The 22195-nt window shown below is 42.7% G+C and overlaps 1 protein-coding gene across 1 annotated transcript in view; it reads left to right on the top strand.

Moving 5' to 3' along the window:
- The window catches only part of AKAP12 (A-kinase anchoring protein 12), a 390541-nt gene that overhangs the window by 108648 nt on the left and 259698 nt on the right, over positions 1 to 22195 (top strand). The gene's annotated exons all lie outside the window — the stretch shown is intronic.

Consider the following 22195-nt stretch of genomic DNA (forward strand, 5'->3'; position numbering starts at 1 on the left):
ACAATGCACAATTCTTTAGATACCTACAAATCAGGTGCGCACAAGCGGGGTATAACATTAAACTCCTGTCTGTCTCAGAGTTTAACTCACTAGAATCTAAACTAATTCTTTAAAATGTGGAAGAGAAGAGCATTTCCAGATTGTACAGAGATCAAGTGGTAAACAAGTCAGACCCCCTGAAGGAATTGAAAGAGAAATGCAAGCATGACCTAGGCCTTTTGGAGGATGAGGAGTGTACAGATGCCAAAATGGCAGCTCGGCAAATGGTGATATCGGCTCAAACACGTCTCATCCAATTCAAGTATTTCCACAGAATACACCTTTGTAAGGTTATACAAAATGGCATTCATCCTGACCTGCTTAGGTGTAGAGTAGAGGAAGGGCACTTTTTCCTTGTAATATGGGAGTATACAATTCAGTTATATGGGTCCAAAATATTGGAGCCAATGATAAGCATACGCCCGATGACAGGCCCCAAAGTGTCACTCCTAGGAATAATGTTAGAATGCGATGGACATTGGGGGTAAGAAATATAGTGCTCCACGGTATGATGGTGGCTAACAGGGATACTGCTTACCACTGGAGACAGAGGGTGGCCCCATCTGTGGAGGAATGGCTTACAGGTTTGGACATTTTTGCTGTGGTGGAGGAGACAGTCTATAGGGCGGCAGTGCCCACGAAAGACATGCAAATATGGATGATGTGATGGAAACACTTTAATTAAGTATGGCCTCAAGAATGAGTGTATGGTCAGGACTGTGGAGATCTAGTGTAATCAAGAATTGTAATAATCATGCAGGTACTGGAATTGAGCTATGTTTTATTTATGTTTGTAAAAAAAAACAGTGCCACAAAGAAGTGCAAAAAAATATGGATACAATAAGGCATTACCACCCAAATCGATACATAAAACTAAAATGAGGGGTGTATCTGTGTGTCTATGTATAATATCATAGATAAATACTCACACATTCTCTGAAGACACACAGTTAAAAACGGTTATGGTTCAAACGCCATGGCTAACATATTTCAATGGTTTTGGGTGTTTCAGCCAAAACCATAACTTAATTTTTAACTGCATTTGTTTTCACTGAACATCATACTTTTTTATGATGTTCCCAATTTCCAACCCCCACTTCTCACAGTCGGTGCCCAACCTGCTGCAGGTGGACAGCCACCAACCATCAAGGCCTTTGGCTGTGCACAACAGAGGTTGAGCCTGCAGCTTGAGCCAACTTGCTGCAAACCCCCACTTCACTTGGCAGTTGGGGTTGGTTGAAGGGTCTGCCATTCTGCCTTACAGAGGCTGTGCAAAGCAGTTTTTTCCCCAATTCTTTTGTTGTTCTTTTTTTTAATTGGAAAATTATTTACCCGTATTTTCAATTTTTTTTAAACTTTGTGTGAAAAATTTCAATTTGAATAAAAATAGCAATTTTCTGCACAAAGTGGTATTTTTTTTACTGTTCACCAATTTTATCTGTGAGCTCATATAATACAGCAATTTTCAAGAAGGCAAAAAAAATAATAAATGCCCTTAATTAACCACTCACACTTGAGAAGAAAATCAAATTTGATTGAGAGGATTTCTGATTTTCTGGATCATGAGGTACAACAGCAGAGATACACAAAACAATTAACCCTTTCAAGCCCACCAAGCAACTTTTGAAAGGCCTATGTCTCAAAAACTACTGAACGGATTTATACCAAACTAATAATAGCATGTTTTCTAGGGCCGGGCTCTAGACATGGGTAGTATGGGCCTCTGCCCAGGGCGCTGTGATGGTATCATCAACATTTGGCTCCATGCACCCCTCCTGTGGGCCTATGGCGGAGTTTGCAGTTTTGTTTCCAAATGTGGCTCCTGTGCCCTGTCTTGCCCAAAAGCTCTGTGGGTGCCCATTAGTTCACATTTTAATTCTTTGTCTGTTTAAACCCTCTCCTAGGACAAACACCATGTGCTCTTTCAGCCATTAAAGAGCTGCAAAAGAGGTGCTTGGTTGATGGAAGGGAAGCATCACAGGATGAGTCCTTCACAAACTAGGAGCAGAACCACCTTCAGATAATAAAATGCAAACAACCGTGAATATGTTAACAAACACAATGCATAAGACCTGCCCTAGGAGCATGTCTTTGGTGTTAATGAATTTCTTGTATTAAACTTGTGTGTGAGTGCTGACATTGTCAGATTAGTGGATAAAAGCAATAGGACTGTATTATTTGCCCGAAATCAAACAGTTAAATTAGTACGCCAAAAACTGCAGCACACTGCTTCTTGCTGCAGAGGCTATACATTTACCACAATATTCCATTTACGTGAACATATCTTGTGACTGGCCACTTCTTCCCTACCACAGGACATATGCCGTCAATTTTTCAACCAGTAACTTTTACATTGATGTAAAATAGTCAAAATCTTCCTAAAAAGGCAGCTTAGCAATTCTTCAGAAAAGCGATTGCCCAGGAGCACACAATTTAGCCACATTGGAGGCTAGGATTGAAAACCATGTATGTCTTTGTTCCACATTTCAAACTAGTCCACTATACCACATTTAGGATGACATCAGTAATTGAGTCCGAGCAGGAGAGAAAAAAACACAGAAGGAGGAAGATGGAAAAATAATGACAAAAAAAAGCAGTGATGATAGAATATGAACAAGTAAAATAAGGGGGAGGGGGCTCCACTGAGCCTCACAGTGCTCGATCATATGTACAAGGCCAAGCAAAGGGCACTCTCCTCCTGTGGGCATTGCAGCTCTCTAAGGCCAGGTCAGTGGGAGTCGGACCCCCTCCCATGTGCCTCGCAGCACCACACCATTGGTGTGAGGCCCAGAATATGGAACGACCCTCCTCGGGGCCTTGCAACATTAGACGAAGGCTGGAGCCACCGGGGAGTGGGGCTCCGCAATTCTAGACCCCTGATGTGAGGATCAGGGCAAAGCCCCTCGCCTTCACTGTCCCTCGCTCTGGATAGTGGTGGCGTGGCCCCTTTCCCTAGGCTTGCAGCGCTAAGCCATTGCTGCGTGGTCCAGGGAGGTGGGCTCCTCCAACATGGGCTTCCCTTCGCGGGGCCTCGTAGCACCAGACAATGTTGCAAGGCCTAGGGTTGTGAGGGCCTCTATCAAAGGTCCCATAGCAGAGGTGTAGCACTGCGAGTTCTAGAAGAGGTTGACCTCTCCCCTGGGCCTCTCAGTCATTGTCCAGCATTGTGAAGCCCAATGGAGGGGTATTCTCACAGCGCCACGCCGTCACTGTGAGGGCCAGTTGAAGGTGGCTCCTTTTCTGTGCCTAATTAATTTTGCCTAACAGCTCTGAACTATAGCTACGTGGATGGCTGCATGTCAGGCTTATAGCCTTAAGTGGAGAATCAGGTGCAGTGGCACCGGGTCCCCTGGTATTAGGTGCCCAAAGTTCCAAAATTATGGCTGCATTTTACTGTGCAGCCAGTAGACGAGGGTGTGGGGATGCTTTTAATTTGCACTATTGATACGCGACTGACTTCCTTCCTCTGGGTTTCTCTACCCTGGTCCTCCTCTGCGAGCCTTAAGGGAGGGGCCCCATTCTCTGGGCCTCGCAGTACAAAACCATGGCTGCGAGGCCAGGGGATGAGCCACGTCTCAGGAGTGTAACTATTAATATGCCAGCAGGTGAAGTGACACTGGAGCCCAAGGGTGTTAGGTGCCCAGTGTACCCAATGTATTGCAGCATTTTACAGGACTAACTAAATCAGCTAGCCCAGGCAATGAGGGCCTTCTCAGGGGTGCAGCTACCTATACTGTAGCAGGTGCAGTGACACCAGAGCCAAAAGGTGTTAAGGGCCTTGTTTACCCTATTAATGGATGCATTTTATGTCAAGCCAGTGAACGGGGCAGAGAGAGTGATCCATTTAGTGTTAAGGGCCTAGTTTACCCTATTAATTGTTTTATTGTATGTATAGTCAGTGGACGGGGCAGAGAGAGTGATCCATGTACGTTGCTTGCACCAGGACCCATGTCACTATTGCTATGCAACTGGCCTAACTCTCCTGGAATCTGCAGCCATGATCCAGTGCTGCAAGGCCAACAAGAGACCCCCCTCTTTCCCTGGAGCTCCATCTATGGTGCAGAGCTGCAATGCCCAGCAAAGTCAGGTAGCAGGATGTAGGATTATCCCTCTTCTTGGATGTTTGTACTGCATTCTACCCTGAGCTCCTACAGGACTCCAAATATCAAAAGTCTTCTGCTCATCAAGGGATTGATGCAAGCAACCAGGGTAATCAATAGGGGTGAAAAACAAACCGGCCATCTGGGAAGCCTGCAGCTGCCCAGCCCTGTAGCATGTCCCAACATTTACTCTCAGAGCAACCACTGTGCAGAGGTTAAGATGACAATTGTACCAACTTTATGTACCTCCGCAGAAAACAACCGTCCAGCGGTGTCATTTTCAACCGAAACACATGCAACCCTAGACTGGCCTCAGCCTCTTTAGGTCCCCCCAGTGAGGTGCAGATTGCATCCTCTGGCCCAGTGAGCTACTAAGACAAAACCTGGGTATCCCAGTTGCACTTAAGCAGATTCACTGATGAGAAGAAAATGTTGAGTGGTAGATTACTTGAATTAATTTCAGCCCCTGGTAATTATTGTAGTAAGCATTCTAGGCAATCCCTTTGCCTATTTTACTACAGACTAAGAACCATATGTTAGCCGCCTTGGTTTTTTCATAGAAAAGATAGAAAAATACCAGCTTTCATATATTTATGTAAGTTTTCTTCTGGTTTAGACATGTATATATTGGCTATACTGGTAAAATAGTGGACAGGTGGCAACTGTAGAGGCCTCTTCTATCTAACCAGGCCTTACAGTCATAGTCCAGCCCTGTGGGGACATAGGAAATAGACCAGTTACTGAGCCAGACTTGCAGCACAATTTCTTTGCACTGGACATGTGCAGTGAAACTCGGAAAAATCCTCAAAAAGCAAGTGAAAGACAATATGTCCCAAACATTTTAATTGCGTCTGCATCCTGCTAATCTACAAAAGAAATGCATTCTGGCACCATCTAAGTGTATACTAATGATTGTCATTGGTAGGAGTCTCGTTGCCATGGCTCAGGGCACATGCTGCTAAACTCTTTTAGACTACATCTAATTGTATTCCGGTGGTTTCTAATATTTTACGGTGACTTGAGTGATGCATACTATAGAAAGCAAGCTATTTTGAGCTGTTTTCTTTGCATTCATATCTTTCTTTGTAAAATCCTTTGTGCAACACATCTTATCTTGCACTGAGTATCTGAAAAGCCATGTTGAAATTTTAATCCACAATAGCTCCTCTAAAGGGTATTTTACATGCTGCAGCACACCTATAGAAATATGACTGCATCATCCCACTCTGATAGAAGTCTATAGGTCCCCTTGTCAGCCCACACCACTTTAGCAACTAGCTATATAATCTACAAAGCGATTATAGCAGTTTACAAACCAGTTACTTTTCCTATCTCTCGTTGACTTTGTGCTTATCATTGATCCTGTAGAGCACTCCACCTTTAGCCTGAAGATGAAGAAGTGTAATAAAGAAAACAACAAAGTAAAATGCCTTCTTCATCTATGCAACTAGAATCTGGAACCATATTCCCCATATCCACCCAGACAGCCCCAACCCAGTTCCAATTTAGGAAACACCTGTCTTCAAGTCTTTAAAGAACACTACATCATGATGCAAAGTCCACAAACCAATAACCCCTCATATTACTCATTCAGTGTGTGTTTGGCTTTGACCCTGCACAGCTCTCCCTTGCCTTTTGGCTAGGCTTGTGCTTTGTATGCACCACATACATGCAAACATATATACATATATCTTAATCAACTAATCTGGAAATAATTTGTTAACATTTGATTGAAGAACTAAGTTGTGGGGAGACTGAGGCCAAACTATTCAGCCCATTGTGACTGATATAATGTATTTCCACTTAATAGAACTGTAAAATATATCTAAATATTTTATTAGGGTTATTATTATGTTTTTATTGTTTTACTGAAACCCGCACCAGAAAACATTCTTCTTGCAAAGTGCTTCAACAGTGCCAGAGAAGTGATAGTCATTTGATGGCACTTCTGATGTAATTTCTTTCGACATCACAATGGAGGACAATAATTGGGGGGGGGGAATTCGCATATTGCCATCCTGCCCTGGGCCCAAAACTCCTAGAATCTCCCTTGATTTTTCCTGATTAAAGTTCAACTTTCATGTTAAATTTGGCGTACATGCTATCAGTGAGTTTCGCTGTAAGCACGAGCAATATTTTCCATGGGAACTAAAATGGGAAAACCCAGCTTTCCCATTTCCGCCCTTCTGTTGAACTTTTTCCTCTGTGGGGATACCTTACCAACATTGGCATGCTAGACCTTAGCTGACTATCCAAGTGATTTTCTACTTTGGTGCAGATCCATGTATGGGTCAGAAGTTAAAGACAAATCAAAACAAGTCTTTTCAGTGGACAGTTTGTAGGCGTTTGAGGTTTATATAGTGTAGGATATATAGAATCCCTTCATGTTTATTTTATTTTATTGTTTTTAAATGTTGTCCTCATTCGCCTTTAACCCTCTTGCAAAAAAGCTAACCGCCTTTCGTAACCCTGCTGAACGAGTTCAGGAGACTTGGATAGATTGGAAAGTCAGACCAGGGTACGCTAAGTATACAGGAGGAATGTCAAGGGGTGAGGATAGGTTTTTTTACTTCCCCTCGGTCTTTTTAGACCTGACGGACCATATCGGTGACCTGGGGAACCCAAACAGAGGTCCAAGGAATAACCAAGAAAGGCATAATCATAGGACCCGGGAAAGAGAAGAAAAAAAAACCCGGGCTCTCTATCTCCACTGTATTAATAAGTCCCAGAAAGCGATCTTATTCTTTCTGCAGGATCTAGTCATGTGCATCTTGGATACTTCATATAACGAGGTCAACCATTCTGAGTGGGATGGTGCTACTGAATCCACCCAGTGCTTGCATGTTTGTCTCCTGGCCATTAGGATTGCATAAAACAGTAGAGATCTAGCGGGGCCCATGATTTGGTCATTGAGGCCAAATATGATTAACGGCAGACTGATATCCACTGATACCTTCAGGATGGACTCAAGAGTCTTCTTTACATTTTCCCAGAAGGGGCAAATGGAGGGCAATCCATAAACATATGCACATTTGATGCTTCAGACAACCCGCATTTGTTACAGACTTTCCCTATCTGAAATTTTGATAACTTGAGTGGGGAAAGGTACTCTCTATGGGCCGTGAACAGATGGTTTCACTTCAACCAGGCAGGTTTAACTATTCTGTGCAGGATACTAAATGAATCCATCCAGACCGAATCACACTGAACCTCCATCAACTCTCCCCATAGCTCATCTGGTAGTTTAAAAACGCCATTGATTTCCTCCTCTATTGCCCAATACCACACTGAGATTTCCTTTTTGCCCACCGGCCTCACCACTAGCTGTTCTTCCAGTTTACTGGCCTTCCCAATCCCTTTATGTTTATTGCCAAAGGCCTAATCCCGTCCAGCTCAGACCTGTTCCCTTTTTACTCAACAAAGCAGGTCTGGTACAAGCTTTGGGAAGGGAATGTACAACATAGCTCACACCTGCCTGTGGAAAGTAAGTAGTCTAGTTTCTCATAGGGCTTAATTCTGGTAGACTAAATCACTTCTAAGAACGTTCAGTACTAGACAGGAGAATTAAGACACCTGTTTTCCTGCTTAGCCAACCGGACCTGAATCAGCCCCTCCCCCTGTGAGGGACTCTGCCCCATCCATTTCTGAACACCCTGTTAATTAGTCTACTTTCCCATCTGCTCAACACCTGCCTCGTGGGCTATCTATCTTGAGTAACTATAAGGTGGCATTACAACCTCACCAAAACACTAAATAAATTGGCAGAAGATATTCTGAAGAGCTGACATATGATTGAAATGAGGCCCTGCAGCCAAGTTTCTTCCCTAAAAGTCCAGCTCTTCCTTCATCCACTCTTTGTGTTTTCCACCTCCTGCAGAAGCAGCAGTAATGTGCTCAGGTCTGCCCAATGGTTGAAAAACACTCTTTCCTTCCATTCTGATCCTCTATGCTCCAAGGTGTGCCTAGGATTGTCTGCCTCTTCCCATTCTCTAGCTTTTCATGGTCTTCTCACATTACTCTCCATTCATTTTCCCTCTGTGATACATTCTTCATCCTTGCAGGACTCCCTTGTGTAGTTATACCTCCACGTATCCTGCTTGATTGATCTCAGCTTTACTACTGCTTTCCCAGGACTTTTCTTGGCATGGGCAGTGCAAAGAAACTCCCAACAAGCTGAGTTAGAGAGGACAATGCATGCACATCCAGCACAGGCACGCCATACAGGTAAGTATCACACTACTCACAGCAGCCCACATCTCTAATCACATGCCATGTACACAACTTCCAACAGTACGCTTAATACAATACATTACCCACACATCCAGCAGAGCAAATATATGCAATATATTTGTTTAACACTTTCTAACAGTACTAAGCACCATGACAAATTATGCATTATTATCAGGGTACTGATAAAACACAATCCCACTCTGTGTGTGCCACCTAAAGCCCTGAATCACCCTGGCAGATTGAGTTCTGTCAAATATCATATAACAGAGCACATTAAGACAGCATTACTAACAGACTTCCAACACAAACTAAATGTGCCATTAATTGGCTACTACTAGCACTGAAAAACATGTGCTACTACGAGTTTCCACAAACACACACTGCAAAATGTGAAAGACAGAGAAACAAACCCTCCAGTGTTGGTCAATGGCCATAGCTCCCATCCTTTAAGGCGTTTATGTATCGCCCACTGGTCGCAACCATCAAAAAACTAAAACTCTTCGCCCACAACTCATTGAAGTTTACAAATGCATCCAATATATTAACATTTTTATTCACGCCACTGATAGCACATCTTCACAGGTCAATGAGACAGTTCTGAGATGTAGCCCTCAGAGGTGTTTGGCAAATCATCCCAGACTATAGAAAACTTTGTGATACCAATTTAATGGCAGAGTATTCGCTCTAGAACTGCCAGTGATATACCATATTGTTGTTGGGGATTATGGGACATATATGGTGTTTAGGATTCTGTACTTATTACCAATGATGTGGTCTTTTTGAGCCAGAAGAGATCGAAAGGAAAAACCACCCATTGTCCTCATTCTACATTTGGCTTTACTGCAACATTTATGACCGTTTTGTAAACTGAAGCCCAGACAATGTTATTTTTCCAAGCTTTATGAAGCTTTAAAAAAGGATTCCTTGCCTTTTCTGTAAGGGAAGCTTCTGCAAAAAAATGTAGTTTAGAAGCTAGTCATTTTTTTGTTTACTAAGCGGCAATACACGTGGGTGGGCTGAAGCTAATTTGTTTAGCTTCCAATTTCAGTGTTATGGCAAGTGATAACAAAAAAATGAAAAAGTGTCCACTATTATGTGCAGCAAAAAAGAAACATTCCACGTGTTCTTCTACATACAAACCATGTACCATTTCTGAGGCCCTCTGTCACCCAGGAATCCAGGCTTAAACCGAAAAGGCGGGGGCCTAGCATTTCACTGAAGCGCCTGTAAGGGTTCCAAGCCCAGATCCCAAGTACAAAGTCCCGGAAAATGTCATAATAGTCGTAAAAAAGGCCGAGTCGCTTTATTCTGGACTTTCTCTAGTAATTGTGTCTGTGGGTCTTGAAGTTTTTATGTTGTCCAATTACATTTTCCCCATTGCAAGGTATTAGACCAATGCAAAAGTATGTGGATTGTTTGTATATACACTACAATAAGAGATGAATTATAAAGAAAATACTTTGTTGGCTGAACACTATTGCCACTGAGGGAGTGAGGCAGATAGTAATGGAAGTTATACAATTGTTTATTTATGCATATAGTGTTTGTGTAATAATTATTCAATGTTATTAATGGGTCGCTGTTGCATCATGGACACTGGATGTTGGCATGCTAGAGTTACTCAAGAAGGCCCCGTGAGTTATTCAGTGAAATAAGGAGCGCAGGATGAGGTAGAAGAGCTCATCATGCAACTCTCATACTTAACACATCCGATAATATGGTAGAAGCTCCAAGATGATGAGTTAACTAAAATGATCCTACATCCTGTCCTTGTGAATGCATTGACTTTAAATCTGTTACATGGTGGAGTAGTTCCACTGGTGTCCTCAGTTCACCTGAGTACATTTATTTCATGGACTTGCACGATGTTCCAAAATGTTTCACAGTTTAAGTTTCTCCCTTTAGTTAAGGCCAATCCTCACAACTTGGTAGTGGCAAAGCTGGCGCCCCAGATATTCTCTGAGATTTCTTTGGTTTCCAGTTAGTTCTTATGGCCAGCCAATCTGTAGATAACATAGAGCTGGCAATTGTGCAGGAACCAAACTGGTTTTAGGATTGGGTGGAGTGTCTAACAGATTGATCCAAGTAATTAAATTGTGATACCAAATATTGCCTGATCTCTTTTCCAAATTCCTCATTGCCCTCAATGTTTTGAGAAGTAGGAGTTTGAAAGAACAATGTTTAGGTCACTCCATTCTGTGTTGCAGAACCATATTGTATTTAACAGTGCCACTGCATCTTTTGGCCATCAACTGCATATATAACACAAAAACCAAAAAGGGAGGTACCCTCTGAACCAAAACGGGACAGGGTGAACACATTTAATATAAAAGAAGTCCCTCAGCATAAGGATATCCCTTACGTCGTCATACAACCCACCAAAGAAGTATTATGAAAGGCCGTACTCGACCCTAAGAATAACCGAACAATCCAGTTAAAATTGTCTTCGCTCACTAAATTTGATATGTTTTTAACTTTTAAAGAAATAAACTGATGGTTTTAACTGTTTTTCATAGTATAATTTTCTTTGTTGCATGTATGTACGGAGCTTCTAAACTGACGTTAGTCACTATCTTCAAATTTAGTGAGCTAAGACAATTTTAACTGGATTGTTCGGTTATTCTTAGGGTCGAGTACGGCCTTCCATAATACTTCTTTGGTGGGTTATATGACAACGTAAGGGATATCCTTATGCTGAGGAACTTATTTTCTTTTAAATAAATATATAACACAAAAGACACATAATGCAGAAAAACCGTCAATGTCGTAAACATAGTTCAATTCGCATATACTGATACCTACCCATTTGTTGTGAATTATAAACTTATAGTTGTAAATATGGTAAAGCCAGTTTTTTTCCTCCCTGGAATTCCAGATGGTCGCCAACTATTCTTAGTCTAATACAAAGAAATGTATATAACCAGAGGAGCTCCCTCCAATAAGAAATGTTGTTGAAGGAAGGGACATAAATAGGAGCTTGAAAGGACAACCTGTAGATCACCACATTCTGTGTTGAAGAACCAGATTGTATTTAAAGGTGCCAGCACACCTTTTGGTCATCATTTGCACATATAACGCAAAGGACACGATGCAGATAAACCGCCAATGTCAAGAACACGTGCAGTGCATTTAGAAGGGGTTGCTCAGCCCCTATTCTTTTCAACCTCAGTAGAATATTTCTGCTGCACCTTCTTAAGAAGGCATATGTTAAAATATATGGGACTGTTTTTTCACCATTTATGCCGATGGCTTTGACTCCCAGGATAGAATCTCAATAACATGGTCATCTTTTATTCAGATATGACAAACACAAAATGAATTTGTTACCAGTTGCATTCTACTAGCCATTTGTTGACAGTTGTCTCCATTCGGACATTACTGTATCTTGCATTTAAATGTCACGGCCCAGCCAAAGTAACAATTGAACTGAAAAGGTTGGATTGTATTGTTTCATTTATATAAAGTTTCCTACCTGGTGGCAGAGTAGTCAGATTTTCATCTGGAACCTGGTGTCCTTTTTGGAGTTGAAAAAGGGTGTTCGTTTTATATTGCCGTAAATGTCAAGCGTTGAGTGAAGTGTGAGTTTTGCTCTAAACATGTCTCTAAACATGGTGCCGCAGTGCCACTGCGCTGAGCCTTAAGTTATTACAGAGTATTGTGAAATTAGATCGATTTACACTTATTAATTACTTTTTCATTTAATGTTAATTATAACCTGTAGTTGTAAGTGTGGGCAGAGCCAGGTGTTTGTCATCTCCGGAATTCTAGATGGTTGCCAATTATTCTTAGATCTATAACCTAAGGAGTTCCTTCCAATATGAAATTTATTGAAGGAAGAGGCACAAAGTAGTGATACCAGCCTGAATCTAAGAGCTTTGAACTGATGATAGGCAACTGAGTTATGTTGGAGGATGCAGTATCCTCAGCTTCGAATGACTTGATGATCTGTGCACATTGCCTAGGAGGTGATGTGTTTACCCACGGGCAGCTAGTTTTAGAGACTGAAGTGCAGGTGAAATATGCCACTTGATGTTAAGCAATAGAAGTAGTCAGTGATTAATTTGTAAGATAATGAGCTCTGGTGGGCAAAAGCGCTCCTCAGAAACGCGGCTAGTGCTAATAAATGTCAGTGCGCCGAGTACTGAGCTGCTAGTGCTAAATCCACCTCAGGGCTCTTAAATCACTATCAGACACACTCTGCCCCTTTATCACCTCCTGCAGTTTCCTGCTTTCTCCTGCTTTCTCCTTTTACCATCTTTCTCTTTCTCCTTCTTTCTGAATGTGTTTTTCCCTCTCTTGCACAATGTCCAATGAGGGAAAACAAGTGCCCAAGAAACGAATGCGGTTGGGCCCGATGGCTCAAATTAAGTACTGGAAGTAGACTTGCAACTGCTTTCGGAGTTATATATAACACACTCTCATGTAACATAGGTCTGGTCTAGTTGAGAGAGTACTAGGCTGATTGAGGCTTATACTTTTTGCTGGAATCATAGGTAAGCTGTACAAAAGGGGGTGGTGATGGACGGAGCATCTGAACCAATCAAACACTCACACCCAGTCAACAGATCTGGGTTTAATCCATCACCGTTCTTTAGCCCACTCTGCCACCCCAGTTTAGGCATGGCCATATGCAAATCAGTCTGACCCTGTGCCTCATGGGAACAGTCCAGCCCGAACTGCCAAGCCATGCCTTCCTGGCAGGGTATGCTCAAACGTGAGCCCCTTGCTCACTTTGCAGCTGGATTCAAGCAAGCCTGGCTGAAGACAGCTGTAATGCCAGAAGCCGGTCCTAGGAAGCTTGTTTCCGGTCGGGGGAAGGCATGGCTTGGAAGTGCGGACTGGATTGTTCCCATGAGGCACAGGGTCAGGCTGATTTGCATATGGCCATGTCTGAACTGGGGTGGCAGAGTGGGCTAAAGAACGGCGATGGATTACACCCAGATCTGTTGACTGGGTGTGAGTGTCTGATTGGTTCAGATGCTCCGTTCATCACCACCCTCTTTTGTACTGCTTTTTTCGCCATACGTTTGGCAGGGTATGCTCAGACGTGAGTCCCTTGCTCACTTTGCCACTGAATTCAAGCACGCCTGGCTGAAGACGGCTGTAATGCCAGAAAACGCTCCTAGGAAGATTGGTTCCGGTCCAGGGAAGGCATGGCTTGGCAGTTCGGGCTGGATTGTTCCCATGAGGCTCAGGGTCAGACTCATTTGCATATGGCCAGGTCTGAACTGGGGTGGCAGAGTGGGCTAAAGAACGGCGATGGATTAAACCCAGATCTGTTGACTGGGTGTGAGTGTTTGATTGGTTCAGATGCTCCGTCCATCACCTCCCACTTTTGTACCACTTTGTTCGCCCTAAGTTTGGCAGGGTATGCTCAGACGTGAGTCTATTGCACACTTTGGCATTGGATTCAAACAAGCCTGGTTGAAGACAGCTGTAATGCCAGAAACTGGTCCTAGGAAGCTTGTTTCCGGTCCAGGGAAGGCATGGCTTGGCAGTTCGGGCTGGATTGTTCCCATGAGCCACAGGGTCAGACTGATTTGCATATGGCCATGCCTGAACTGGGGTGGCAGAGTGGGCTAAAGAACGGCGATGGATTAAACCCAGATCTGTTGACTGGGTGTGAGTGTTTGATTGGTTCAGATGCTTCGTCCATCACCACCCCCTTTTGTACCGGAATCATAGGTAAAGCACGATTCAACACAAGCATCACTTCACGCAAGATGCTGTCTTTTTTTTACTTGATTCACCACTTGAGGTATCAGGGAGATGGCCGTAATCATGACTATCTACATTCCTTACTTCAGGTTAGTTGGTGGACCAAGCTCGTTTCACCATTTGGTGAACACGTGGTAGATGTATGTTTACCATAGAATAGTATCTCAGTTTTTGAGGTGTTGAGTTTGAAGAAGTTTATTTGCTTCCAGTGGTCTACAACTAGGAGGCAATGGCTCATGGAACAGGAATCTAACCCATATGTCCTTCTTTTAATATAATATCTGCATCATCCTTAGGTATAAATTACCTTTAACACAACTGCTATAGTTGTAGCAGTTGAATTCAAAGGTGATCAGCTATTGAAGTGGTTTGAGGTAAAAGTGGAAGGTGGGCATCAGTAGGTATCTGAGGGACTCCCGTGTTCAAGGGAAAAGGAACAGAGTAAAAAAGAGCAATGAGAGACTTGTTAGCTAGGAAGGAATCATTCTGGTGAGGTCGGGCCTTTAAACCTTATCCATTCAGGAGCAGAGTGGGATGATAGCCCATCAGAAAGGGGGCTGAAAGAGCCAATAACAGGGTGTGTTCTCTCATTAAAGTCATCTGTAGGTTTGATATCATACAATGTTGCAGTTAGATTAGATTCCCTGCTCCTACCTGAAGGAATACTGTTTAGATCAGTGTTTCCCTAACTGTGCGGCGCGTCTTACCAGCCAGCATGAAGGCCTCATACCTCAGAAGAGGACTCCCTTATTCGGAGCAAGTAACGCAGAAGAAGTCAAGGAGGAAATTCATTGGTGGCTACAACACAAAGAGGTCTGGAATGGCATGGCCATTTTCAGGTTATCCCTGGATCTGATTATAGAGTTGGATGCCTGTTTTTGTTGGGTCGCAAAAGTCCAAGCAATAAATAAAGATGTCTTTAAATTCTGTATTTACTTTGTCACATTTGCCACGCTGCAGAGACAGAGGTGCAATGTCAGGCTATGTCATCTTATAAATTGCGGCTTCTGTTATTAACATGCAGATTGATGTTTACAAACTCCTTTCACTTTGCAGTCAGAGAAAGAAAAGTAAAGTGAATTATTTGACAATCTTGATGGGGTACAGGCAGTGTGAAAGGAAAGGCTGTGGAGCGTCATTTTTTGTAGCACACACAACAAAATGTAAATACCTATAAATCAACCTTACCCATTCAGCAGTTTAGGAAAGCAAAAATTAAGCATATTTTATTGTAATTCTGAAGTGTTATGGAAACAAAGATAATGGAAACAAAGATTTTTAACGTACAAAAGCAAATCAAGACACTTTGCTTGGTGGTGCACAAATGATAACTATTTTCTGGAACAAACTCGATGTCCACACTATCATTTGTGTGCTATATAGTTTTATCAGTAAAGGTATGTCTGCAAATTTACTGACCATTTCAATGGAAAATGTCCTATCTGTAAATGACAGTGCAATACAACAGGGTGCTTATATGTCCATTAAAGCTATGTAGGTTTAAGAAGTTTGTTTTTTATACATATTAGTCTGTGGTTCTAAGAAGTTTGGGAAGAACTGGTTTAGATGTCATAGAGGACCTTTGGCGGTCTAGCAATAGATAGATTAACTATTGATGTAATTTTGAGTTCTTCTGGCATGAGGTTGGATTCCAGCAAGTGGATGGATTACGGCTCCTGCTAGGATGGCAGCTGAGCTGTTCATGAGGATATTCTTGAATATATGTAGAATGGGTAATGGCTCGCTGGTGATACCAGTGCAAAACAGTCTTTCGTGTGGTAGGAATTATTCCTGATCCAGTGCATGCTTGTACAACTACCTGCAAGTGATTATTTTCTCCTTATATCTCCCAGGCTGCACAATGTATCACCCGGCTGCAAAACGCTCCGAGGATACAGGTAGCACCGTGGTTTAACCCAGAACATAAAGTGATGTTTTACCATACATGCCAACATTTTGAAACATAAAAGAGGAAGATATTGTAAAATAATCAGGGGAATGTATTTACACCACGGACTTACATTGAAAAAGAGAGAGAATTCTAGGCAGGAAACAGCAAAAAGAAAGCACTTTTTGGCTTTAAAAATCTGGAATTTCCTGTCTGAATCGAGTCTTTTAGAATGAATGTGTTACGTAAGGGCTTGCAAAATGCAAGAAAGGGCAAACCAATGAAAACTCAGTCTCCAAAAAAGCTTATTTTACCAGCACAGTGTAGCTGATCTTTAGTGAGCGTTCCTAGAAATAGTGAAATAAATACCTTTATGGTTATTGGGATTCTGGGAAACAATGGGATTGCTTTTTATATTCTCCACATCACATTGTTTAAAAAAAAATAAAAAATTGTAACGTCAGGGAAGATAGCAGAAAAGTGCGGTTTTAAGTCCATATTTTTGACATACTTTTAAAATCGTTTGCCTTTATGTGGGCACAAAAGTTGATTGCATATATAGTTTGATAGGAGTCCAAGTGGACAGCCTGTAGCTTGGCAAATAAGCATTTGTAACCAGAAGTTGGCTCATGCTCTGCTCTAGTGTGGGGTGTTTATACAGTATATCCATGCCGACAGCTCTGTCACCCCATGCACAATTTGTTTTTGGAAAGATTTGTCCTGCTTCTTGTGCATGACAGATTAATTACACATGGCTTTTTATCAGCCTTGAAAGATGCAGCACGTCTGTTTCCCAACTTTGTATAGACGCTTGGCTGTGATTCCTAAGCCTTTTTAACACGTTATTTGATTTGGTTAACTGACAGTCAAGCCTAGGAGGCTTTGTGAGTTAATGCTGCGGGTGGTAGCAGTGCGCCCATAGTGTTCTTTACTGGAGACAAAGAGGGCTTGGCTCCTGTCCTGACAGCCTTTTCCCTTCAGTTTCTGACTCTGTCCCGTTAGAGAATTCTTCTCTATGAGGACAGGAGGCAAGGATTGTGCATTCTTTCTTCACTTTATATTCATATAGCTGTCAAACACCACTTCATTTCCCAACAACCACTGGGGAAATTTGTTTTATGAAATAACTAATCAGAGCCCATCAAGCTGCATGAAAATCCATATCTCAAGCCCTTGTCCATCTTTCTTTGCTGGTCTCGATTAAGATAAGTGAATCTACCCTTCAGGGACTGTGTTTTCGCTATTTTAAATGATTGTTGTTTCATGCATTTAAAATAATATTGCCCATTGTGTAGAGCATGACATGCGTCTCCTTTTTCTATTCCGCTTCAGTTTTTTTCCTCGTCTAGGCACCTAAGGCTGCTGGGCGGTGCAGTCTGCCACCCTCCAGAAGGACATATGGAGCTCCTTCACTCGGATCACTGAGATCAACCATGGTTGCAGAGAAGCAGAGGTATTGATCATGCTGTTCAAATCAGCATGGTGCAGGGATCAGTGCCGGTTACGGTGCTTCATGTGCCCCAGTGATGGTTTGGCACTTCTGTTACAGCACGCTCGGTTAGACACTGGTCTATGTAACTTAGTAATTGCTGTGTTTATAGCATGCAACTTGATGCCTCGGAAAGAGCTCAGTATTGGTCTCCTCTGTTCTCCACTTAGGGACAAAGCGCAGGCTTGGCCCTAGTTGTGCAGGTCTGTACATATTTATAACAGCCCAGAGGCATCAGGGCTTAGTGCCCCACTGGTTCCCTTCTAGTGCCTACGAAAAACGGAGGCGCCATGCAGAGACACGCTGTAATAAAGGACATCTAAGGAGGGTGAATAATCTGCTGCAGACTTTTGGCTTCATTATCCACGCAGAGAAATCAATTCTCATTCCAGTTCAGGAGCTCTCGTTCCTAGTCCTCAGCATTGATGCCATTCAAGGAATGTTATGGCTTCTGAAAGGGAAGATAAAGAAGATGAAATGGGAGCTAAAACAAACCATCATGAAGGTGACTGTCTTGCTTCGACAAATTGCCTGAGTGGTAGGTCATCTGGTGTCATCCATACAGATAATCTTCCCAGGTCCTCTACTCTATCAGGCCTTGCAAAACATGAAGGCCTCCTACCTCAGTAGAGGACTCCCTTATTCAGGACAAGTAACGCAGAAGCCAGGGAGGAAATTTATCCGTGGCTACAACACAAGGAGGTCTGGAACGGCAAGGCCATTTTTGGGTCATCCGGGATCTGTTTATAGAGTTGGATGCCAGGAGGTTTGAATGGGGAACTAGATGTGTGGATTTGACCATCAGTGGAAGATGGTCAAAAGGCTGTCACTTCACATCAACTGCCTGGAACTCTTAGAGGATCCTGTGAGTGAAGTGATGGACGAAAGGCCAGGTGAAATGGTAGTTGTGGATTGAAAATGGACAACTTCTTGAATGCATTCTACATCAACTACAACTGGAGGGAACCTGGTCAAAGACTTCATGCACTGTTGCGTGGAAAACAAGGTAGATGTCAGAATTCCTCCCAGGTCATCAAAACCTGTCAGTGGATTTGCTAGCAAGATGCATCCAGTACTCCAGTGCTTGGAAATGTCACCCAGCGGTGTTAAGAGCTTCCATGTTGAGATGGAGTTCTTGCAAGACAGACCTCTTAGTGACTCAGATAGATCATCAGCAATTGCACTACTTCAGTTGGAGGCCAGACCCAGAGGCGATGGCGACGGATGCCTTTCTCCAGCCCTGGTCAGAGGAGAATAACTATGCTTTCCGTCTCTCCGGGATGATAACGAGGGTGGTGGCGCAGGTCAGGAGTTAACAGGTCAACCTGGTCTTAGTCATGCTGCTTTGGTGGTCTCAAGTATGGTTTCCAGTTCTGTGGGAACTTTCTTGGAATTTCTGGATCCAACTCCTCCTTCAGAACATCCTCACGGATCCCCAGGGAGATTTCAGGGTCTCAATGCACAAGGTTTTTTGAGACCGGTTGAAGGGCTCATCAGGAATGCCTGGATGGACACCACAGTTAAGATATACCGGTCACTAGGGGGAAGATGGTCACATTGGTTTGTGGCATACAACCGACATCTTGTGGAGTCTGAGGTTGTGCATGTGCTCAATTTCCTATCCACCTCGGTTGTCTGCTATTTCAGCTGGAAATTTCCCAGTGAATGGGGTTGCTATGGAGGAGCGCTTTTTAGTGTGTAGGCTGCTTAAGGGGATCAGGATGACCAGTCCTCGAGGACCCAAATGTTCCGGCATGCGAGATGCGAATTTATTCCTGAAACTGTTCTTGTCCTAGCAATAGGATGAGTTTCTTCCGGAAAGGAATTAGTAGGCACGTTTGGTGTGTTTCTTTTCTTGGTGTCCTGTAAGAGGGCTCTGATGTCAGGGCGCTAGTTCTGGTAGGATGAATGTTTACCCCGGCATGGAATCATGTTTTCAATTTCTAAGCACACCATATGGAATACCAATGTGGTTTCTTATCCGGAGTTTGCGAGTGCTTACAAGTTATTTGTGGTTCGTTGCATTAAGGGTAAGAGACCATGATGGCTGAGTTCAGATCTCTTGATTTATCACAGCTGCTGTTTGCTATCAGGAAGCCAAGCATGGCGGTTACATCTCCGACCATTGCAAAATGGGCGAGATGAGTCAAGCAAAAGGCAGGTATTTTGTTTTCCAATTCAACCTTCAAACATTTTCACTATGAACCACAGAAAAATATGGCTTTGCTCGCTGGTTGTGCGCAAGCTTTACATGAGCATAATCCTCACCTATGGTCCTAAAGTAGAATATCACATTTCCTAGCTAGCATGAAGGAAGGTTTTCCACTCTATTAAGGACACAGAGGCCAGGATTGTCCCTAACTTCCCTCTCCGGCAGCTTCATGGAGATTCATATATCCTTTAAGAACCCAACCCATGAAAACATAAGAAGTAAGTATGTTCTTAGGCATGTTTATTTAGGGCTATGAATACTAAGTGAGAGTTGCAATTTGTATTGTAGTGGAATAGTTCAGTAGTTTAGTCCAAAGTACTAGAGCTTGCCACCTGTTATATTTCGACAGGTTCAGAAGAGAAACAGGAGTGAGTGCGGTTGGATAGATGGCAACTGAGTTCTCAGGAATAAAGTGGGAGAAGAGATATGCCTTACACTCAACTTGATGAGCAGTGATTGGTTACTTTGTACTTCTGTTATTTCCCACTGTTGTTGAGAAATGTAATTTGTGTTTGGCAGCTATTTGAAATAAAAGTGAAGAAAGAACTCTTAATCCTCGCTTTTGTGTGCTTAATAGAATTGAAAACTTTCCTTCACATGAGCTCTGGAATAATATATTTTCTATGTGACAAAATGCTCGACTGTGACAGCCTATGCTGTCTGAAATGAGCGCCCTGTCATACTGCAGCGTTATAGCTTTTGACCAAGGGCTGTACCTGTCATTAAAGTCCATCTCCCCAAGTTATAGGGTGGAACAGCAGGCTAGGGCCTATAACTGGTTAGAGGACTTTAATGATTAGTATAGACTGAGGCATAAAGGCTGTAATGCTGCAGGACACAAAAAGTGATGATAGGCTTGTTTGTATTTCAACCCATCGTTTTTCACCCACTGCAGCACTCTAGACTAAAACCTGCCTAATGGAAATTAGTTTAGACCCTGCGTCCCAGAGAATAGTCCACCCTGAACTGCGAGACGCAGTCCTCTCCAGAGGGAACACAAGCAACTTCGACCGGTTTGGCTTTGTTAGGCCTTGTTAGTGAGGTATAGTTTGAAATATGGCACTGTATGCAAGGAATCCACGTCTTAGGGCATTAGATTTAACACACATATGGTGATATACATAAGGCAGGGCTTTGTCTAGAGTGACACAGTAGGTGAAAACAATGGGTTGGAATGCTACCCAAAGCAATTGCCAGTGGCTTTTGCAAGCATTTCCCCTCACCTTTTGTGTGTTTGATATATCAGACAATAGAAACCTCGTCCTTTCCTCTGTCTCAGCATAAATATTTCTTGTGTGATAATGTCACACTTCTACCTCATGAAGCCAGATGATGGGTGGTACCCACTGAAGACTTTCATGTGCAATATTGAAGGAGCACTTCAGCTGGTGCTGTCACTGGAAAATATTTTGGTTGTCTTGCAAATATTAGCAGCCTAATATGTAATTAAGTGGTAACAATTTACAGAGTCAGTCCAGTAATCCTAAGAACCAGGGTACTTTATATCAGACCAAAATAATTTAAATAAGTTGAATGAAGGTTGATGTTTCAGCCCAGCTGTGAAATTGACCAGGGCTATCATCAGGACGAACGTGTTTCAGAAAGTACAATGATAAACAAAGTATATATAATCAATGACAACTATAGAGAATGGTAACAACACCCTTCAAAGTAACCCGCCTGATATTGAAGGAACAGATTATATGACCGGAAAAACCGGCACATGCCAAGTATTAGGAGAGCTGAAAAACAGAAGAAACTCATCTGAAGGCCCGTGAACGCGTGCTGCCAAGATAATCATTCACAGTGGCCTCAAGGCGGTAAGGTGTAGGTACACATCCCAAATACCTTAGGAATTTGTTACAATCACATGGAGTGCAAATAAGTAGCTGTGCACCACAGAGCAAAACGGTGAACGGCTTCTTTGTTCGGGACCATTAATTTGTTTATTACAACTTCCACAAGGTTTCGCCTTACACGTTAGTGTGTTAATGTTTTTTCATCATTATATTGCTTTCTGCTTGAGGCAGTTGATGCCCGCCATTTGATTTTAATAATTCCTAAGGTATTTGGAACCTTCCTTTTGCCAAGAATTCCTGCATGGGACAGGTGCCTTCTCTTACTGGTGATGTCCATTGTAATGTATATAGAGGGATTAGTTTGATGAATATTAGATGCACCACGTTAATTGGCTGCCGTATGATGCCCTACATTGTAAATTGGTCGTTTTGTCTTTTGACTCCAGTCTTTTTGGACTGTTACTGTAGGAACGTGGTGATGAGGTCAGTATAGAACCAGGGTGTTAGCATGTCTAGTCTTTGATGAGCTTGAAAAAAGAGTTCGGGCATATGTGTTGCACTGAGCTCTCAACCTTAGTGCATTTTTATTATCTGCACAAAAATATTGCATTGATTACAACAGTCAACAAAAAAGGATATGCTTTGCCTTCTCTGGCTCTGACGCAGCATTGAAGTATTTCTATGGACTGTCAACACTCATTAACCCGTGGCTCGAACAAC

This window comes from Lissotriton vulgaris, chromosome 6 (assembly GCF_964263255.1).
Source record: "Lissotriton vulgaris chromosome 6, aLisVul1.2, whole genome shotgun sequence".
NCBI lineage: Eukaryota > Metazoa > Chordata > Amphibia > Caudata > Salamandridae > Lissotriton > Lissotriton vulgaris.